The 21,105-nt window shown below is 43.4% G+C and overlaps 1 long non-coding RNA gene across 1 annotated transcript; it reads right to left on the bottom strand.

The window, feature by feature from the left end:
• Positions 1–11,171: 11,171 nt before the first annotated feature.
• On the bottom strand, positions 11,172–11,750 carry LOC124683595. Its single transcript, XR_006996751.1, has 3 exons — positions 11,605–11,750; positions 11,363–11,483; positions 11,172–11,259 (listed from the first exon to the last, which is right to left on the bottom strand). It is a non-coding gene; the product is annotated as an uncharacterized LOC124683595 (long non-coding RNA).
• Between the last annotated feature and the right edge of the window lie 9,355 nt (positions 11,751–21,105).

Here is a 21,105-nt window from a genome sequence, read left to right as displayed (position 1 = left end):
GGTTCGGGGGCTCCTCCCTTGAGCCTCCAGCAACCAGGCATTGACGTGTGGGCCAAAGGTGGAGGCAGACCAACCATCGTACAGCAACTCGCCCAATCGGCGTAAGCTAGGCAAGTTTCTACGCCACAAGAATCGCGGGACGTGGGTATCGTGGAGCGCCCTGGCATAGGCCAAAGGGGGTCGCACTTACTTGTACTCAATATACCTACATACAAACTATACAAATTATGATACTATAAAAAGTGAATAGCAGAGTTTTTTATATTTACAACATATAATTTGAATTTATGCAAATTTCTAAGTGATATAAATAGATAAATGTATAGCAAATACGGAAATTCAATTCGGCTCCCGGGTGCGTATGCACCCTCTACCAAAAAATCATATTTTGAAATGTCGAAAAAATTTAACAAAAAAATTTACATGTATGTCTTCATAATATATGTTCGTTCGTCAAGTTTCACGAAAAACCAATATTTTTTATGGTCTATATAAAAAAGAGAAAACTTATCTTTTGAAAAGCATTATTTTTAGCACCGAGTTTTGTCTCTTTTACACACGTCACATGATAAGTCGATTTTTTATGAAACAACTTTGTAAGTGTATAGCACGAGAACATTTACATGCAAATTTTTGGTTTCAATTTTTTTTAAATTCAAAATATGTGTAAGATGCATTTTAAAATAGAGGGAGCATATGCTCCCATGTTCCAAAACACCACTCCCAGTAAGTATGTCCTTCAATGCTCAGCCTAGAAGTAGGAAGCAACATGGCATGTAGCGCATGCAGGGGGAAGCGACGTGACGTGCCTGACATGGGCAACAGCAGAAAAGCAAGCAGACCCCATGAGGGGTGATGGACTGATTGCTAATCACAAGATTGCGATCGAACGGTAGAAACAACAACCGATTTTCGGATGCGTGTCGGGCGACCGACGGCCGGCGCATCCCGAATAGGGAAAGGCTAGTACAAATGATGCAGTGAACTATAGAACCTAGGATATGTTGGAACGCTTGCCCGCACTACGGAAGAACTGCACGTTGCCGTGCAGCAAATTCACTCGGCAAAGGGTGAGGCACGCCAATGCCCAGCGTTGTTGCCGTGCGTCAAATCTTTACCGTGCGCTGTCTTTATTTATTGCCGTGCACTGTGTTATTTTTTTACTGTGCATGATTTCTTTGTTGTGCGCTCATGTCTATTTTTGCCGTGCCGCAGTTCTTTACCGTGCGTTTTTTCGGTTGCGCATTGCAAATATTTCTTTGCCGTGCGAGAGCTCATGGCAAAGATTAGCTGCACGGCAGCGCCTGTTTTTTCCGTAGTGCCAGGCATAATGCACGCCACCCTTGAATGTCTCAAGACAGATAGAGAGCATATCCTGGATTAGATGCGTGTGCAACGACATACTCTCAGCAAGATCAGAAAGAACACCGCCAGGCTTTAGCTCTAGCAATTGTTTGAGAAAAGGGCTTCACCATAAATTCCTGGGCTGGCCCTGTAATATGTAACGTGAAAAAAAAGTTCAAGTACTTAAAGAAAAGAACCATGTAAATCAAACATATAGTCTGAAATATGATTTCATATCCTTAATCAAAATAAAAGGGCCGCATGTATGATGTAGTAATAGCAAGAACTCACCAATTAAATCTGATGAATCAACAATAATGTCATCATATTTCCCTTCTGGAGCATTCCTCAAGAAATCAACAGCTGCACAATTTTTTTTTTGAACAGATAAAGGCTCGAAGGGCCGAGAAGCTCCACTAGTCGGTGGGTACAATTACAAAAAGGACCTTGGCTTTAGTAGCAATAGCACAAGAGTCCAAAGAAATTACAAAAAGGATCCCAGAAAGATAAAGAACAAAGCAATCGGGTCCTTCTTCTCCACCGCGTCGATAATTGGATCTTGGACCATGGTCACTGGCAGCGACGCCGGGGACTACGCCACTTGGTTCGTCGCCAGGATGGATCACCACGCCAAGATCGAAGATCTTCCCCTTCAGCACTAAGGCCTGTAGGAAGTAGATACTCCCTGGAGCAGTTCCTTCCGAGGTGCGGAGAGGCCCCCTTGGCCAAAAATAGCGGCGGCTAAAGGCGCCGACGCTTGAGATCTGCCGCCGATAGTGAGCTTCCATCATGGTGAGCACCACACACTCACCAGTGTGCCTCTTAACTCCAGATCGACGAACTCTGTTGCTCTCGCTCTCCTGTCTGTCTCCACGACCACAAGGAGGAGGAAGAGCAGTCCAAGAACTCACCAAAACCAGAGCCAGAGAGAAGTACCTGGATCTCTGCTCCGCCGGGGAGAGCACACAACTTGGCCTCTCCTCCTCGCCTCCACGGACGGCCAGAAGAAGCTCCGTCGTGTGCCGCAGAAAGCATCACCCCTCCCCCTCGCCTCCATGGCCGGCCAGGGGAGGCTCTGCTTCGCAGCGCCTCAGCAGCATCAGAAGATCCGCGACCTCTACTTTATTTGCGGAGACCGTGGCTCCCTCCTCGTTTCTATGCTCCGACCACCGGAGGCATAACAACAAGAAGAAGAATCCTAATACCCAGATCTTGCCGCCCAGATCTGAGGTACAGCTCCAAGCCGCCACTAGGGGACGAAAACTAGAAGAAAAACCTAAGTATGTACAGCTGGTGCCTTCTCCTCTCCATCTCCGGCCGGCTATTCCGGCGGAGAGGAGGAATGAGCGGCCCGGAGAGGAGAGGGAAGAGGGCAGTTACTGTAGCGAGCTGAGAGCAGGTTGGGGGGAGAATGAGGCCTTTTGCTTTGGCCAGCTGCACAATAATTTAGAACTCCCTATGGAACCAGAGGGAGTATGAAATTTACATAATAAGACAACCACTCAGCAGACCTGATGCCAATTTTGAGATGCTATGGAAAAGAGATCCGTGAACATTATACAGAAAAGTTTAAGCCACACCTGGAAAAAAAAAATCACGACGTAAGCTACAAAAGGTAGAAAATCGATCTTTAACCAGGAAAGAGGGACAGAGGCTAAGTATGTGTGTCACTCTGCACACTAAGAAAGACCGCAGTTTTCTTTTTCTTCAAATGAGAACCGCAGTTTTACCAATATACAGGAGAAAGTGCTGCAAACGCGGGTTATAAATCAAAGAAACCCGTCGAAATTCATAGATGCGGGATGTTTGAATGTAAAAGTGTATTGCTAAAGGCAGGGAGATGAACTTTTAAAGGAAATTACCCTGAAAATCACCAGCTCGGAAGAAGTAATTCACTGATCATCTTGAGCGGTTGCAGAATTTTAGCAACGAATGCTGCCAACTAATACAAGCGAAAAATATTGGAAACCGCTATGTACCAATCAAAGAGACTAACTATACCAAAGCGGGAAATTAAGCACACAGAAAAATGCAATGCTACTAGCAGATAGACCACCTACCGCGGACTAATCCAAGTGGAAACAACTGACGCAAAGAAACAAGCACCTTCTGTGCACTCAGAGGATGACAAAGGGGTGGTAGGTAAATAAGCAGAGGGTCTAAAGGAAGATATGCTCCAGGAGTCGGATAGAACCTCGTACAGGTCGCAGACGAACACGAGCAACCATGCCGCGACATGCGAGCTCCGGCCCCGCCCGGTCACTCGCTCGCATGCCGGGAAGACGAAGCAGAGACAAGCAACAAATCCGGCCGTTACGGAATGGACGGCGGCCATTACACAAACCAATTAAAAACCTACTCTTCTAAATAAATTACCCTGCTTCCACTTCTTCCATGTCCCCAGCATCCACTTCTTCCCCATCCCCAGCCCCACCCCCACCCCCAACAAGCCCGACGAGACACATACAATGGCGAGAAGAACATGGGACCTGCTTCTAGATGACCCACTCGATCACATCTTCTCCCTCCTCGATTCCTACACCAACCGGATCAGCTTCCTGCCGTGTGCACGGAGTGGCGCCGCGTTAGGAGACAATGCCTGCCGCTGCTACCGTCGGTTCTCAGCCTCTCCCCGGAGCAAGGAAGCACCATGCTCTACGACGCGGTGCTCTGAGAGGGATCCGGATGCAGCACGCACCAGGCTTCCACGATGGGATGCGTGTCATTGGCACTTTTCATGGAGGAAGATTCGATGTGGCGTTCATCGTCCCCAACCCAAGCAAGTACTGCATAGCCAACATCAGGACTGAATCCCTGTCGAGGATTTTTCCCGATCGCATACGACGCTCTGGGTCGGCACACCGGATCATATGACACACAAGGAGCACATTCTCAGCCCCGCCGCTCAGAGGCAGAAGTCCTGGGAAAATATATTTACCCCATGGACAATCAAAGATAATTTATACCAAACTTGTATGCTTTTTAATGACTTACTTTTATAATAAATATAGTTTTAACATTTATAATTCTAACGAGTTTCCATATGTAACGACATTTTGATGTTGCTTATAGTACTTATAGTGCTATTTGGTAGAGGGTGCATACGCACCCGGGAGCCGAATTGAATTTCCGATACTTACTATATTTTTGTCATATGAGTAGAGAGCCCACCATGTGCAGCTGTTTGGTTGTTCGAATAGAAGTAATCCAACAAAAAGTTATGTGTTTACCACAATACTTAACAATGATTTCAACAAAAATCAATAGTTTCAGCATCCGCACAAAAAAATTTACAACAATTCACCAATATATTTACAATAATAAATTCAAAAAACAACAAATAATTTAGGTGTTTACAGCAATAGTCAACAATGATTTTAACAAAAATAAAAAATTCAACACTAAAATTCACAAGCCAAAAACATCATACAACAAATTACTAATATATTTACAACTATAATTAACAATAAAACTAACAAATAATTTGGGTGTTTACAACAATAGTCTAGAATGATTTTATGAATTCCAACACTACAAATTCACATAACAAAAATATATTTACAAAAAATCATAAATATATTTACAATAATAATTAACAACAAAATCAATTTTTTTGGGTATTTACAAAAGTAGTGAGCAATGATTTTAACAAAAAATAAGAATTCCAACACTAAAGAAATTATATGCAAAAAAATATCGATACAAAAAATCATCAATATATTTATATCAATTATTAACAACAAAACAAAAAAAAATTGGGTGTTTACAATAATAGTCAACAACATTTACAATTTCCCATGCTAAAAAATTTCACAACAAAACATATAGTGATTTACAATAGTATTTCATAACTATCACAATTGAAGCAATTAACTAATCCAACATTAGCAAAATTCTTGTAAGATCTATTTGCGAAAATATCCATATGTTGTTTTCAACAAACTTCGTGGCGAAAAATGTCGTCCAAGGCGACCCTATACTCGCCGATTCGGCACGGCAACCACAAATTCTAAATAAACCTTTGCCTCTAGAATTATAACTTATCTTTAACATTTTTGTAGCACCGCAAAAATATGAAAGATCGATAGCTAGCTAGTATCACAATATTATTTGAGTCATAGCGTCTCACCACATATATTTTGCAGCCCGTAGGCCAGTAGTAGCAGTGCACTAGCTAGGCACTGTATCGAGTAGTACTAGTACTACTAGCAGTACACGAGTAGCAAAAAAAGCAGCAGCAGCGGTGCAAACCACGTGAGAAAAGCAAGCCGCATTGCAAGGTGAGGAGCCATGGCGAGATGAGCACGCTACCTAGCTAGTTGCGACGTGAAAAAAGAGGTGCCTATGTGAGCATGCTCGGCTGGGACCACAAAAACGAAGCGCGGCGAGAGACAGCGCGACCGATCCCGCGACGCGATCGGTCGGCCGATCACAAGCTTTTCCCTACTAGATGACCCGTTGCGCTATCGCGCAAATGGCAGAATCTAACCTATAAATTTTAGCTTATTTTAATATTAAGAATTATCTTGGAATTTAGATGCTTTGGTATAACCGTAGACGCACCATTTCATCGAGACGTTGCAGTAAGATATGACAATTTAGTAGTCTGGGAGCGGTGTTTTGACACATGGGATCATATGATCCCTTTATTTTGAAATGCATCTTAGATACATTTTGAAATATCAAAAAATTGAAACAAAAAATCCGTACATACATCTTCACATTCTACACGGCTACAAAGTTGTTTCATGAAAATTCGACTTGTTTGTGACGTGTGTAAAAAATACAAAATTACATGCTAAAATAAAGGCTTGTCACAACATAAATTTTGTCTTTTTTATATAGACTACACAAAAAATCGGTTTTTCTCGAAACTTGGCGAAGCAACATATATTATGGACATGTATACGATAGAATTTTTTGCCAAATTTTTTTTGACACTTAGAAATATATTTTCTTGGTAGAGGAAGCATACGCAGGCGAGAGCCAAATTGAATTTTTTTTAATTTAGTACAATTGCACACTGTTTTTTTAGCTTTTATGCTTTTGTACAGGCTCCCCCATCAAATTATGGTTATTGTATCTAAAGACGTGACATCATAAAAAGAATCATAAAAGGATAATCATTAATTCCAACAAAAATAGTTCTACTTACTGTGAGTAGCAAGACAGAAAAAGTTTGGTTTCGAGATTTTGAGCCCCTTAACGAAACCAGAAACTATTGCAAATATTTGCCTCGCGTAAATAATTTCCACCACTATTCTCAGTTGGTACAACTCATCCCATTGTGATTTGCGTCAATGGGCCAACCTCTTCCTCTTAACCTATCATCTCCCTACCCCTCCCGCATTGATCTGCTACACCTCCCTCCATTCCCTTACCTTATCCCACCTAATCGGTTGACCAAGTACTATGTCACAACCATCCACACCACCAACCACAGTCACCCACGCCATCAACCTTTTGTTGCTCGCCCCAAGATTTACTTAACACTTGATAGAGTACAAAATAGATTTACCATTTAAGAATTCTAAGACAATATGTTGTCATTCCCGAATTCTAACATAATACATTTAGAGAAATAGTAGAAAATCCTAAAACCCGTTGCACCGCTGGCGCAAAAGGGCGAAGGGAGACAATATTCAAGTCATAGATTTTATAATAACTTACTTTATATTAGCTCGTTACTTGATCTAAATGGATAGCCATTCCCTTACTTTAGTTTTATTTCATTCTTTATCTCCCATTGCGGGCAAAGACAAAAGCCAGACAATATTGCAACCATATGTTTTATCCATGATATTATATATGCTTGAGATTTATATCTAAGCCATATGCAGACACACATTGAGCATAATATGTAGGCCATGATTGAAGAAGGATTGCTTCGACCAACTTACATGTCAATAACACTACAATCTGTGTACCTTACGAAGAAAGCGGAAGTTGATCAAAAGATTGAAATAAACAAAATGTTGCCGGCGGGTGACTTTTCAGGAACCCTACCCTATCCGATAAGGTTCTACTTAGAAAAGCATGCATAGTTACCACATGAGGTTGATTCCACAACATAGAAGATAAACAGCGCGAAGGCAGATAGCTGGGCATCACATTATCTTAACTGCGTAGGAAACAACCCATAGTTGAAGCAGCGCACAACAAGGCACCGACGCAGACACAAGCGAGAAAATATTGTAACATAAGTAGCGAGCAGAGATATCTGAATGCTATATTATTTTCTGTAGATGGAAATACATACAAACCATGGATACCAGTATCATGCAGTAAGAGCTTCACTAAATATTTTTCAATGCATAGGAGTCCTAAGCAATCTATTTTATGAACACATAAAAAACTCAATTATGGTTTCACTCGCACAACATGTAGACGTCAGCCACCTCTACATCTCTCAACAAATCCCAAATGGTATCTGTGATGATACAGGTTAGTGAGCAAGTATCCTGAAGCATCGCAGATCCAAATAGACAGATAATCTGCAAACAGCTCTTCCTTCAAAATGTTGCTGTGTAACTCGGCCACTCCATTCACCTGTCAGAATAATTTAGTGCACTGCATTACGGTCTATGTCATGTGATATGGGAAGACAAAAAGATGCTGTGACTCACAGAAGGTACAGAGTAGAGAACTAAAGCACACATAACTACATTGCAATGAAAATTCTTAGCAAGTTATCATAGACAAACAAGTCCAATAATGGGATTCAAAATGATTAAGATATTGTGATTTGCAGAATAGATAAATAAACGCAATCATGGTCCAGTAGGAGGATACTCTGTTAAAAAGATAACAATTCTGTTTATGTGCTTACTGTGTCTTTATTGTCTTTGACAAAGAGGCAATGGAAATCAACAATGGAACACAATAACCAAACACGGTGTGAATATAAACTTGAAGAGTTTCATGCCATTGATAAATATGAATTTGCACAAACTTAACCCTCCGATCCAAAATAAGCGTCGGGCCTTTACTTCAATGTTCCAACAATTATTATGGATCGTAGGGAGTAGTAAAGATGTTCAAGCTAGCACTCGTTAACCTTGTGAAGCTGTGAGGTAACAGGTTGTAGAACATGATAATGAAATAACAAGCTGTAGAACATGACAAAGAACAAAGGTAAATAAATTGCATGTACCGTATGTGCAGCCACTACACACAAGTTCGCCATCCGCACCACTGGCTTCTGGGGAGAGTTATCTAACACTCATCGAATCGAGCTTCCCCTCCATATCCTTCCGGGTGGAGATCACCAGTTCTCTGAACTGAAAGCCAATGGCACAACTTTGTCATTTTGTGCCGTAACTGTGGTGTCCCCAAATAGTAAGTGTGCCATGACACTTACCCGCTTGCATGGTTTTAAAGGCGGCCAGGCGTCCCAAGGCGATGGTGGTGCGCCTGGACGCATAGGCGCTCAAGGCGCGTTGCAAGGCGACACCTTCGGTCGAAGCGAAGCGAAGGAAAGGGCTCCGGCCCAGTTTACTCAAAGGGCAAAAAAGAATTATCTCCGGCCCAACCGGCCCAACAAGACGGGGCTGGACGAGCAAATACGTGCATCTCAACCTCGACCTCTCTCGTCCCCGCAGCTCGCCGTTGCCGTCGGAGGAGGCCATCCGAGATGGGGCAAGGAGGAGGAGGAGGAGGCCGGGCGGAGAGGCAGCCACCGCGGCGCCCGGCGGTGCTGCGTACTCCTAGGACGCCCGGAAGGAGATGCCCGGAAGCTTGGCCGGAGGAGGAGGAGATCTGGCGGAGGAGGAGCTGGCCGCCGGAGAAGAGAGAGCTCCTCTCTCTCTCAATCCACTCGATTTAGGTCACGGTGTGTTCCCCTCCTCTCCTCTCTTTACCCTCTCAATCCCCTCTCAATTTCTCTCCAATTTGGCCCCAATTTCACTTTTCCCGCCGCCAGCTCTCTTTCCCGCTCCCCCATCTGCCGGCCTCCCCAACGCGAGCGGAGCGTCCGTATTCTTGCAAAGCGTCCATTTTTGCGCCTAGGCGACGCCATTGGACGCCTCGCAGACGCCTCTGGACGCCTTGGTCAGAAATCAAAGGCGACGCCGATGCCTTGCCCTCCTGGAACGCTCGGACGCTTAAGCGTCGCTTAGGCGACGCCTAGGCGACGCCTTTAAAACCATGCCCGCTTGTCAATTTCCTCAATAATTTCCATTTGCCGTGGAAGCAATTTCCTCATTACAGCTTGTGACAATTTCTCAAAAGCTTCAGGAAGAACTGTATGATTGGTGTAAGCAACCGTTCTGCACAGTGAGAAAGATTTGTTAATAAGTACACTTGTAGAAGTAATAAAGGAAAGCTAAATACTGATGGAAAATATCAGGAAAGATATCTAACTAATATGAATCACTTGTACAAAATGAATCTCACTTATTTGTGACATCCCAACCAAGTCCCTCCTCATCCATAAGAATCCTTATTAGCTCAGGGATGGCAAGAGTTGGGTGAGTGTCATTCATTTGAACAGCAACTTTGGAGGGGAACTCACTCCACTTCCCTGAAACTCTGTCAGGTTTCCTTTCTTTAAATATGAAAATAATATCCTGGGAAAAAATCGTAGTCAGTAATGCCTGTCAACATTCATCACAGAGATTAATCAAGATACTGAGAAAAGACGAAATAAAACCACGTTGCAACTGCATGAAAGATGGAAATGGTAATTAAATGTGCAGTGACTAAAATATTGGTCATGATTATGATAGTAACCATAATACATCCCTTAATAAAACTCAATCGAGCACTTTTGGTATGCAAGATGGTGAAATTTCATACAAAGACGCAACAATACAAGAGAATGCAACATACTGTTTTGGAAGTATCTCAAACATCATTTCTCAAACAAACAAAAGCACAAGCTAGCGAGAGAAGCTGCTTCCTTTTGCAATAACCATTCCTCCAAGTGAAACCAACTACTACTAATTAAGTACTCGAAGTGATGCGCCGCACAGAAAAACCGTCGCTTTAATCTCAGAAGCTTTCCCTTTTCTGTAGCATCACCAGGATAGAGAACAGCACAGATCTATAAGATGTACAATATATTTTTAAGTCAAATTAGCTAGTTTATGAAGGACGGAATTGAAAAGAGATATAATAACTCTTCTTGTTTAAATATGGGCACCAACAGAAGATATAGGAAACACACAATACATAATTTGTAACTTATTATCTAAGATTGATTGATTAACATCCCACTTATCCCTGAGCTACCAGAGATAGACAGAGAGGAAGAGTGGAGAGAGGAGGGAAAAGAAAACCTGAGCAAACCCGAGCATAAATGCACAACATATACTGCAACCTATCTGTATTCTTCTGTCTGACCATAATAAGATCCTTACAAAACCATGTTAGCAACCATGGGTTGGAGAAACAATCATACAACGAACACCGAGGTTGTGCATAGCAAGTTTAAAACTGCAGGCACGAAGCCGAAGCGGCAAAAGAGAGATATGAAAGAGTTAAAATATTAATAATTAGATGGATAAGTGAAGATCATCTACTATATATATCCATGGTTTGAAATGGTGATAATCCTATGACACAACCAGGAAAGTTTGCAACAAGAAAAGGTTCCCATCAGCCAGAGTCCAAGGAGTAAGCGTGACCTCCGAAGCACTTTTTTGTACAGAGAAGATGCACCCAACAAAATTTAGATAACCATCCACGATACAGAAAAGGGTAAAATAAAATACCTTTGTTGAGAAGTCAAAGCATGAAAATCAATGTTGTGAATTCAGCAATGTCGAGCTCAAAATCAACACGCTCGAATTCGACAGATCAAAGCTTAAGGCATGTTTCCCAACAATATTTGTAAAAACCTTGAATTCACTTGTATTTCCAAAACTTCCTCAAGGATCCGATGATCCCAAGGGATTGAAACCCTCCGGTTCGAGCCTACAAATTAACAAAAAGATGCATTCTCCCAATTTAATAAATCAATTAAATACTTGTGCAATTAGCACAACTAATGAAACTGTAAGGATTAAGCAGCCCATACCTGAAGTAAGTTCTTTGACCCTCTCTAGTGGCGCTACCGCAATCTTTGCAAATGCACCAGCAGCATCTTCAACAATAAGCTTCTTAGCATATATTAGTCCTTGTAATTCCAGCAGATTCACCTGCGTGGCTGTCGAGGCTGAATAAAATGCCACAACCAAGTATGCCAGAAATAATATACAATGCAGTATAGCTAGCGTCAAATTAGGGAAGTCAAACTAAGAAGTGAAGCCAGAAACATACTTGTACCATACAATAGAAGCAGACCCAGGAAAGTAACCCGATGACCCCAGAGATGGAGCATATACGGCCATGGGCATAATCTGGACATGAAGAACGGCGGCGAGAAAAAATAAGCCAATAGGCAGGCAGAGAGGAACACGAAAACAAAGTTCGGAATGAAAAAGAAGAGAAAACGATCTGGTGCAAGAGTGTGAATATTCATCACTCACAACTGACACACACTGAATATTCAAGTGTGGCATCAATTCATTTATACAAAAACACCGACCACACACGTAAATGGGCCATCGCAAGCCAGTTGCAGCTTTCGGAAAACATATAGTCCCAAAACACATGCTCTATTTCATTATAGCCGACAAACCTAACTTACAAAATGGACCCGGGCACAAGACAATGCTTCCGAATGTGGCCTCGGTGAGAACCAAGTAGGACCTCAAGTCCTCAAAGATGAAGAATTGCTTTTGAGCTGCATAACATGATCAAATAAAGCCGAAGAAATTGCTAACCAGTTATCCTTGCAACCTCATAACACAATAAAAATAAAGCTGGAGAATTGCTAACCAGTTGTCCTTGCAACCTCATGATCTGCAATCACCTTACTGAGCTGCATCTGCAATCACCTTACTGGTTAGTTGTTGATTCTACATCTTTGGCAACCCTTTGATCACAAATAAATACAAATATTAGTGCTTCAGAGCCTCAAAGCTTTAAATGAGGTGTGCATGCCAACATCAATAAAGAAAACAAAGTGCAAGAGGTATACACCGTGGAATGTTGTTCTTTTGTGTCAATCTTTCCACCATTGACATGATCCCTTCCAAGTTCAATGCTTTGCTTAGCTTTATTGATACTTTTCTAAGCTCATTTACTTGAGCTTCAGCTCCTGGAGATTTCAGAACTGACAAAGATACTGAAATATACATTCACTTAGAGAGCAGAAAACAAAGGTATGGAGTAGGCAATTTAACTGAGTTCACAGTTCTAAGTTCTTGGAGTTAAATGTCAAGACCAAAGCTAACTTACAACAGCATTTGGAGAGTAATTTAACAGAAAAACATGTTACATATGCAAAGAATAGGCACAGATTCAGCTACAAAGACCAAAGGAAAATCAATTTGGAAGATTGAAGTTGAGACATGGTGGTAAAAAGAAAAGACTTACAGCGGATAGCACTGATCCTCTCATGGATTTATTGGTTTCATGTGAGAGCCAACTCCTACAGTTCTGTTTTATTCCCATAGAGCAGAGATGTCATCAGAGTTATTTAACTAACCGGTTAATACATAGCAAGTATAGGCAACCAATATGACTAAGCATTATGCTATTAAAATGGGAATATATATCAATTATGGTGATTCAAAAGATTTTCCTCATCTACAGAGAACAGAACCTTGACCATATCAAGAATATTTCTAGTGTTCTGACATGAAGCTAGTTATGCAAGGAAAGATACATGAAATGAATAATTAGATGCAGCTCTTCATGTTTGCATTTTGCTCATATTTGGTATATTTTATTGTCTCCATTTATTGGTTCAACGACAATAGTTCCATCTGAATGATGCTACAAAGTAACCGCCACAATACTAATAGGACAAAAAATAGGAAACACATAGAGAAATAAAGTTTCTGTAATTTTAGCAAACCTTAAATCTGAATTCTAGCTGGCAACAAAATATCTACGTGTGTGAGAGTGATAGGGAGGTAGTACCATGAACACTGACAAATATGCATATCATCGCATACCCCCCAAAGTGGCCAACTGCAGAACAAACATAATTTGTTAGCTTGTACATGACATGTACTGATTAAATTCTGAAAGCAAGTATCATACTATAATCAAGGTCCAAGAAGGATGCATTACAGGAGTGGCTTGTCACACAAGCCAATGTCACTGACACACAAACTATCTGTTATTTCAAAAGAGATTACTGCCCGCATCATTATCTTCATTTTGGGGAGAAATGTTCCAAATAAACAATATCATATTTGACTGAACTTGAGAAAACCTCAAGAATTCAGTAAAAACAGCCTAAGACCATAATAATTAGCAAATGTAAACACCCGACATGATGGAAATGATTCACTTTACCTTGATTGTCATAGTCACCACAACAACGGTAGTTGCGGTATGTGCATTATACAACTCGATCTGCTCACCTTGCCATTGCAAACACCCTGAACAACCATTACAATTCAGTCAATGAGAAGTTGAGAATCCAAATTTATTCATGAATGTGTGCACTAAATAATGGTACTGTATTGGGATCGGGATTTGAGAAGATTTATCGAGCCGTAGAATTGGTACCATGAATGGCATCTCCCAAACAAGCAGACTCTCCCCTCCTAATATTCAGAAAATGAAGGTAACCAATTATTTCTCCTCAGATGTCATATAGAAGTAATCAACGGAAAACTATGGATCCACATAAATCATCTGAATTAGAACACGTTTGTTGTCTCTCAGTTGCACAAAGCCTAGCCTACCAATAGCATAGGCAATGGAGTGAGAGAGGGGGAGGCATTGAAAGGGGCCCTCGTGCGAAGGGGAAGTGGAAGAGATGGAGGCACTTACCGAGCCCCGAGGAAACGACCGACGCGGCTCTGACCCGATCCTGAAGTTGGAAGCCATGGGGAATGAATAATTAAGACAGATTTTTGTAATATTCTTAGCAGATTATTTGTTGAGAAACCTTAAAAAACTGTGCATGTATTCATGTTAAAAGGTAAGCAAATTCTGCTACTGATGTAAGACAGTATTAATGGACACTACAAATTACAGTATTTATTGCTCCGGTGTGCCCTACTAAAATTTGTCATAGGACAGTGGAAAGACAATGCATACCGGCTGAGAGAAGTACTCATATTCTTGAATTCTTACTTCAAGCTATGCTTCCTAGATTTCACACAAAACTACATGCAAAAGCGTATTTATCAAGGGACATATATTCTCATGTGTGTGCATGTCCTCACAAAGACCTCGTGAGTCACGCGTTTGTTTGGAGCAAATTCGTTCTGTGCCGCTGAATAGCTACAGGAAACTACAAATTGATTAAAGAAACACGTAAATGCAATGAAAATCTTACTACGCAAAGATTCCATACACCTCACCAACTCGCATCATGTCCCTATAAAAATGTCAGCTTGTGCAAAACTACTATCACCATCGTCGTCTTAGTAGGAGTAATTGACAGATAAATTTGTTACAGAAACTATAAATTGAGGAAAGAACAACCGAAGTGCAATGAACAGCTTAGTAAGCAAATATTTCATACACATGGCCGGAACCCCAGCAGAAATTTCGCTAATCTGCATCATCCCCCTATAAACTTGTCTCTTGTGAAGAACTACTATCAGGCCAATGCTATGGCGGCTCGCGGAGGAAATCCACCGGTATCCCCATACATGATAGCACGCGGTATAGACCGACGAATCCCCTAGATAGGAAGCATGCAACTAAATTCAAGGAAGTGGAGGGTATAAGGGAGGGAGGTTCGTGCGAGAGAAAAAAAGGGCTGATGCCAGGGTGAACAAGAAGGGACGGGGAACAGCCGTGCACTGGTGAGGGTGGAGACGGAGGCGGCACATAGTTATCAGGGTTGGTCCGGTGTTGGAAATTCTTCCCATGGTCGGTCATGAAGACAAATGGAATGAATCAATAGGGTTTTCTTCACGTGGGTATGGGTCCGACCCTATTGGTTTTCCAAATCCAAAATACTTATATTAAATTATAATTCAATCCGTAGCAACGCACGGGCAAATTTTCTAGTATTTATTGCTCCGGTGTGCCCTACTAAAATTTGTCATCAAAACTTCATAATGTAATAGGACAAGTGGAAAGACAATGCATACCGGCTGAGAGAAGTACTCATATTCTTGAATTCTTACTTCAAGCTATGCTTCCTAGATTTCACGCAAAATTACATGCAAAAGCGTATTTATCAAGGGACATATATTCTCATGTGTGTGCATGTCCTCACAAAGACCTCGTGAGTCACGCGTTTGTTTGGAGCAAATTCGTTCTGTGCCGCTGAATAGCTACAGGAAACTACAAATTGATTAAAGAAACACAGAAATGCAATGAAAATCTTACTACGCAAAGATTCCATACACCTCACCAACCTGCATCATGTCCCTATAAAAATGTCAGTTGTGCAAAACTACTATCACCATCGTCGTCTTAGTAGGAGTAATTGACAGATAAATTTGTTACAGGAAACTATAAATTGAGGAAAGAACAACCGAAGTGCAATGAACAAGCTTAGTAAGCAAATATTTCATACACATGGCCGGAACCCCAGCAGAAATTTCGCTAATCCGCATCATCCCCCTATAAACTTGTCTCTTGTGAAGAACTACTATCGAGGCCAATGCTATGGCGGCTCGCGGAGGAAATCCACCGGTATCCCCATACATGATAGCACGCGGTATAGACCGACGAATCCCCTAGATAGGAAGCATGCAACTAAATTCAAGGAAGTGGAGGGTATAAGGGAGGGAGGTTCGTGCGAGAGAAAAAAAGGGCTGATGCCAGGGTGAACAAGCAGGGACGGGGAACAGCCGTGCACTGGTGAGGGTGGAGACGGAGGCGGCACATAGTTATCAGGGTTGGTCCGGTGTTGGAAATTCTTCCCATGGTCGGTCATGAAGACAAATGGAATGAATCAATAGGGTTTTCTTCACGTGGGTATGGGTCCGACCCTATTGGTTTTCCAAATCCAAAATACTTATATTAAATTAAAATTCAATCCGTAGCAACGCACGGGCAAATTTTCTAGTATTTATTGCTCCGGTGTGCCCTACTAAAATTTGTCATCAAAACTTCATAATGTAATAGGACAGTGGAAAGACAATGCATACCGGCTGAGAGAAGTACTCATATTCTTGAATTCTTACTTCAAGCTATGCTTCCTAGATTTCACGCAAAATTACATGCAAAAGCGTATTTATCAAGGGACATATATTCTCATGTGTGTGCATGTCCTCACAAAGACCTCGTGAGTCACGCGTTTGTTTGGAGCAAATTGCTTCGTGCCGCTGAATAGCTACAGGAAACTACAAATTGATTAAAGAAACACAGAAATGCAATGAAAATCTTACTACGCAAAGATTCCATACACCTCACCAACCTGCATCATGTCCCTATAAAAATGTCAGTTGTGCAAAACTACTATCACCATCGTCGTCTTAGTAGGAGTAATTGACAGATAAATTTGTTACAGGAAACTATAAATTGAGGAAAGAACAACCGAAGTGCAATGAACAGCTTAGTAAGCAAATATTTCATACACATGGCCGGAACCCCAGCAGAAATTTCGCTAATCTGCATCATCCCCCTATAAACTTGTCTCTTGTGAAGAACTACTATCACTGCCAATTTCTTTTTTTCTTTTGCGAAAAATCACTACCAGCTTCTTAGTATGAGTAAATCGACAGATCCGTTTCTTACGTAGAAGAAACAGAAACCAAAGGCAAAACTGCCAAAGACAGCACCCAAAAAAATATAGTTGAACTTGCCTGCTGCTGCTGTTGTCATCAGAGTTCTTGGGAACTCTCTTCAGTAACGGCTGACCATCTCCCGGTAGTGCTTTAGCGACTCCTGCGGCTGCAGCCGCTTCTCCATGTTGAACTTGTTGATGAAGGCCTTCACGCGCCGGTTCACCTCCTCCTGCCCCAGCGATGGCTGACGGGAACCATAGAACAGACATGAAGCATCAAATCATTGAAATTGGCACCCACCAGTTTGACTGGATCATCCATCCGTCCTCAGAAATCATCCAGTATATAAGAAAAAGGATCAAAGTCGGAAATTGTTGGCGAACCTGCATCATCGCGATGCCTCTGCGCAGGCGACACACCACCTGTCACTGAGCCAGGATGTGGAGCTTGGAAGGGCATGGGCCGTTACCGGAGCAGAGATGTTGTTGTGGAGAAAGCGAATAAGCACATATCGGAGAAGTATCCCGGCGTTGGTCGCCACATCGGTGCTCTTCCGCGCCACATGCTCGCTGGCACGTACACACCGCAGCCTCCCTCCTCTCGCTTCCGGCCCTCCACCAAGCACGCCAAAGGAAGGGCGATTGGACATGGAGGATCTGCGGCAGAGGCTCCCACTACATCCAGGAGAGAGGGCGGCGCTACCGGTGAAAGAGAAGGAAGCTGGAGCACCGCCCCCCACTCGAGTCCAACCGCTCCGCCGCCGACCGTGCACACGTCCTCTCGAAGGACACCACCGTACACCACCTGAGGCCGCACCATCGTCCTCTGCGGCCACCATCCGCTGCACCAACCCATGGGCCCCCCTCCTGTCGTGTGCGAGCTCCTCCCGCTGCTGCTTCGATTTGGAGAGCTTGGAGCGCCATGGAGGAAGAGAGATGGTAGGGATGGGAGAGGAAGAGGCAGATGGACGAGAGAGAATAGGAGGAGGCGCCCGCCGCCCCTTGAGCTCCATTGGGGAAGAGGAGATCCGCCCATCGCCGGCCCGTCTCTGGCCGCGCCCGGCGCCACCGGTCGCCGCCGCCACCGCCGCCTCCGGTCGTCGCGGATCCGCCCTGCGTCGGCCCGTCTCTGGCCACGCTCGGCGCTCCGGCCGCCGCGGCCATCCTTCTTGATCTCGCCGCACGCCGGTGCAGCGGGGTGACGGACGGCGCTTCTTCCGAGGAGGAGAGGCGGCGGCACGGGTTGGGAGAGGAGGTGGGGATTGGGGGACGGGAGAGGAGGTGGGGATTGGGGGAGGAGAGACTGGCCCGTCTAGGTTTTCACTGCCCCAAACGAGAAAGGTGACATGAACGAGCCTGTGTGGCTGCCTATGACCGGCGGCCCCCGCACATATAAGGTCCCGTTTGTCATGGACTCGACGGGACAAGCAAAAGGTGATTAAAAAATTACTACATCCGACGGCTGTGGTGAAAAGCGGGATTGGAATTTACTGTAGCTGGTGAAACCGACGGACAAGATTGTTTTGCCCCTCTCAGGTGGCCTGGATGGCCGGGTACTCTAGCATCATTTATAGGAGAAATTCTTTAACTTCCATTTATCCATACGCATGCATATTTGAGTTCCCCAGCGTAAGGATTGTTGATGCACTACGTGCCATGCATCAAGTGGATATCTATTGGGCCATTAATCAACAGAAAAAAAACGTACTCCTTAAATACAGTATATTTTATGGATTACGCTTCCAGCCCAACTATCATACTGAGTATGCCTGATGACAGGGTACATCCTTAAATACGACTACATAGAGAGTTGATCTTCCATAATACAATATCACTCACGTCAAAAAACAAAAACACTCACATCAGAAAATAAACACAACAAACACAATGACCATATATACCTATATTTAGGCAGGAACCAATCCTTGTAGATCATAAAATATATTGAAGATGACGAAGCATCATGTGCTACAAATTTATTCAGGTGCTCAAAAACATTCGAGATAACATGGGTAAACATTTGAAATGTGCTTCTCAATTACCGGTGCCGGGGGAACTCTTCAAACCAACATGGTGTGTATGCAAAGGAATATCTAATGTTTGACCCACCTTTACAGACCATGAAGTTTTTATAGTTTGTTGGGTACATATTTCCTAAGCTTTCAACCCTCGATGTAGTCAAGTGAAAGGCCAGTCCTTTCTCCATCGGTACACTGAGAAAGAGAACCTCTTTGTATGGGTGAAATCCAAGTATCCCAACTTTAGGCACATAGATGGAAGGCTCTACATACAAGTCACAATCGTCCTCCATGTCTGCGAACTTCTGTTTCTTTGTTGCTTTCTTGTTCTCTATTGAGCTATATCCCCCAGTTTTGATATTATCATGATCGTGTGAGCAATATCCTCCAATTTCAATATCATCGTGATCGTCGCTATCAGAGTTCCATTCAAACTTCTCTTCAACTATACCCTTCTTGTATTTTGGAAGGTGGGAAAAATATCTATTGTAATTAACATCATTTAACATCCAACGTCCCTGGACTCGTGGGTGATGAGTGAGCACGGGCTGAAGATCTTTATCTTGCTTCAACATCCACTCCATTTGACCAAATGATTCATCAAGGACCCAGATCCGAAGGCGATAGTTATCAACTGCTGCAAAGTATACCCCGTTTTTTGATCTGTCTAGATAACGAATTGAGTGTATGCTGACGCCGACACCCAGTGGTGGTCTAATTGCACGGTACTTGTTGTTTGAGAGGGATATTCTGCAAATCAAAGGATGTTCAGAGTTTTTTTATTGAAAAATAACCAAAGTAGTAGTAATATTTTCACTAAAGGGGATAAATGGCAAAATATGATAATGATGCATCGTTGGTAACACCCACCTTACAACGAAATTAGCTGCACGTTGCACGTAAAGTGCTCCTCTCCAGTAGACAGCAATATGTGGCAGTTCCGGCAACGTCACAATGGAGACGTTCCCTGCAGCATCCCCTTCCGCAACAAAGGACCTCAGCTCCCATTGCCATGACCTTGATGAGAAGACACGCATGACACATGGAGATGATGGTTTCTCCAATAACGGATCGGAGTAGTTCTCAATATTCCTGGTATATAGCTGGGGGATTGTTACCACCTCATAGTGCGGTGTCAGTGTAGGATCAAAAACTAGATACTTCCTGAAATTTGTACGGCCGCCGACATCCTCAATTGGCACGGCTGGAGCCCGCGGTTGTGGGGGCAACCGATCCCAGCATCGTGTCGCAGGGTTAACCACGTATCTGTTGAGCAAAAGGAGCCCATTGCAGTGATGAAGAATATCATACCTGCCCCAATCCACGTAGTAACCATGGTCGTAGAACTTGATGGAGGTATGGGTATTGGGCAGGAAGTCGAGGTTGCCGCTGATCGCAGGGGCGCCTGTGGGGCGGGTAAAGAACTCCGGAAACTTGTGGTCCGAGAAGTGGAGGAAGATACCGTGGAACGAGAGCGGGAGCAGGTCGGCGCGCAGGTGCCGGCCGGCGTCGATGGCGGCGCGCCAGCTCCTGCGAACGCACCGGGACGCGGCGAGCCAACGCGGAGCAAGGCGGTGGAAGACGTCGGCTAGCACGTCGTCGGGTAGGATGCGAGCAAGATCCCGCTGTTCAGCGAGCACCATATCATAGTCAACATCAGCAGTCTCCCGATCGTCCGCGTGAGCAGCCTCCTCGGAACAGTCTGCGGATGACTCCTCCTCCATAGTTTCAGAGATGAACCGCTTGAGCTGCTCACTAGCCTTGGCCATCACCAGTCGAGGATCGATTTGGAACCTAGGCTGGGGTTTCTTTTTTGTCAGGGCTGGTTTTTTTTTTTTTGTGAAACTCGGCAGCTTTTGTTTTTTTTTGCGAAACTCGGCAGCTTTTGACTTGTGGTTGGGTAGGGGTATCAGTGACGGCTTATAGCATCGCCCTTCAGATGGAGTCGGTGTCCTTCCCATCCACGATTCCTTAGACCTTGTTTCGCTAGCAAATCTTGGCAGAGGTTGTTCTCCGTAACCTAAGATAACCGCCTAATAAATTAAA

Source organism: Lolium rigidum, chromosome 1 (genome assembly GCF_022539505.1).
Source record: "Lolium rigidum isolate FL_2022 chromosome 1, APGP_CSIRO_Lrig_0.1, whole genome shotgun sequence".
NCBI lineage: Eukaryota > Viridiplantae > Streptophyta > Magnoliopsida > Poales > Poaceae > Lolium > Lolium rigidum.
The sequence above is the reverse complement of the archived record's forward strand: the minus strand, read 5'-3'. Positions and strand labels throughout refer to the sequence as shown.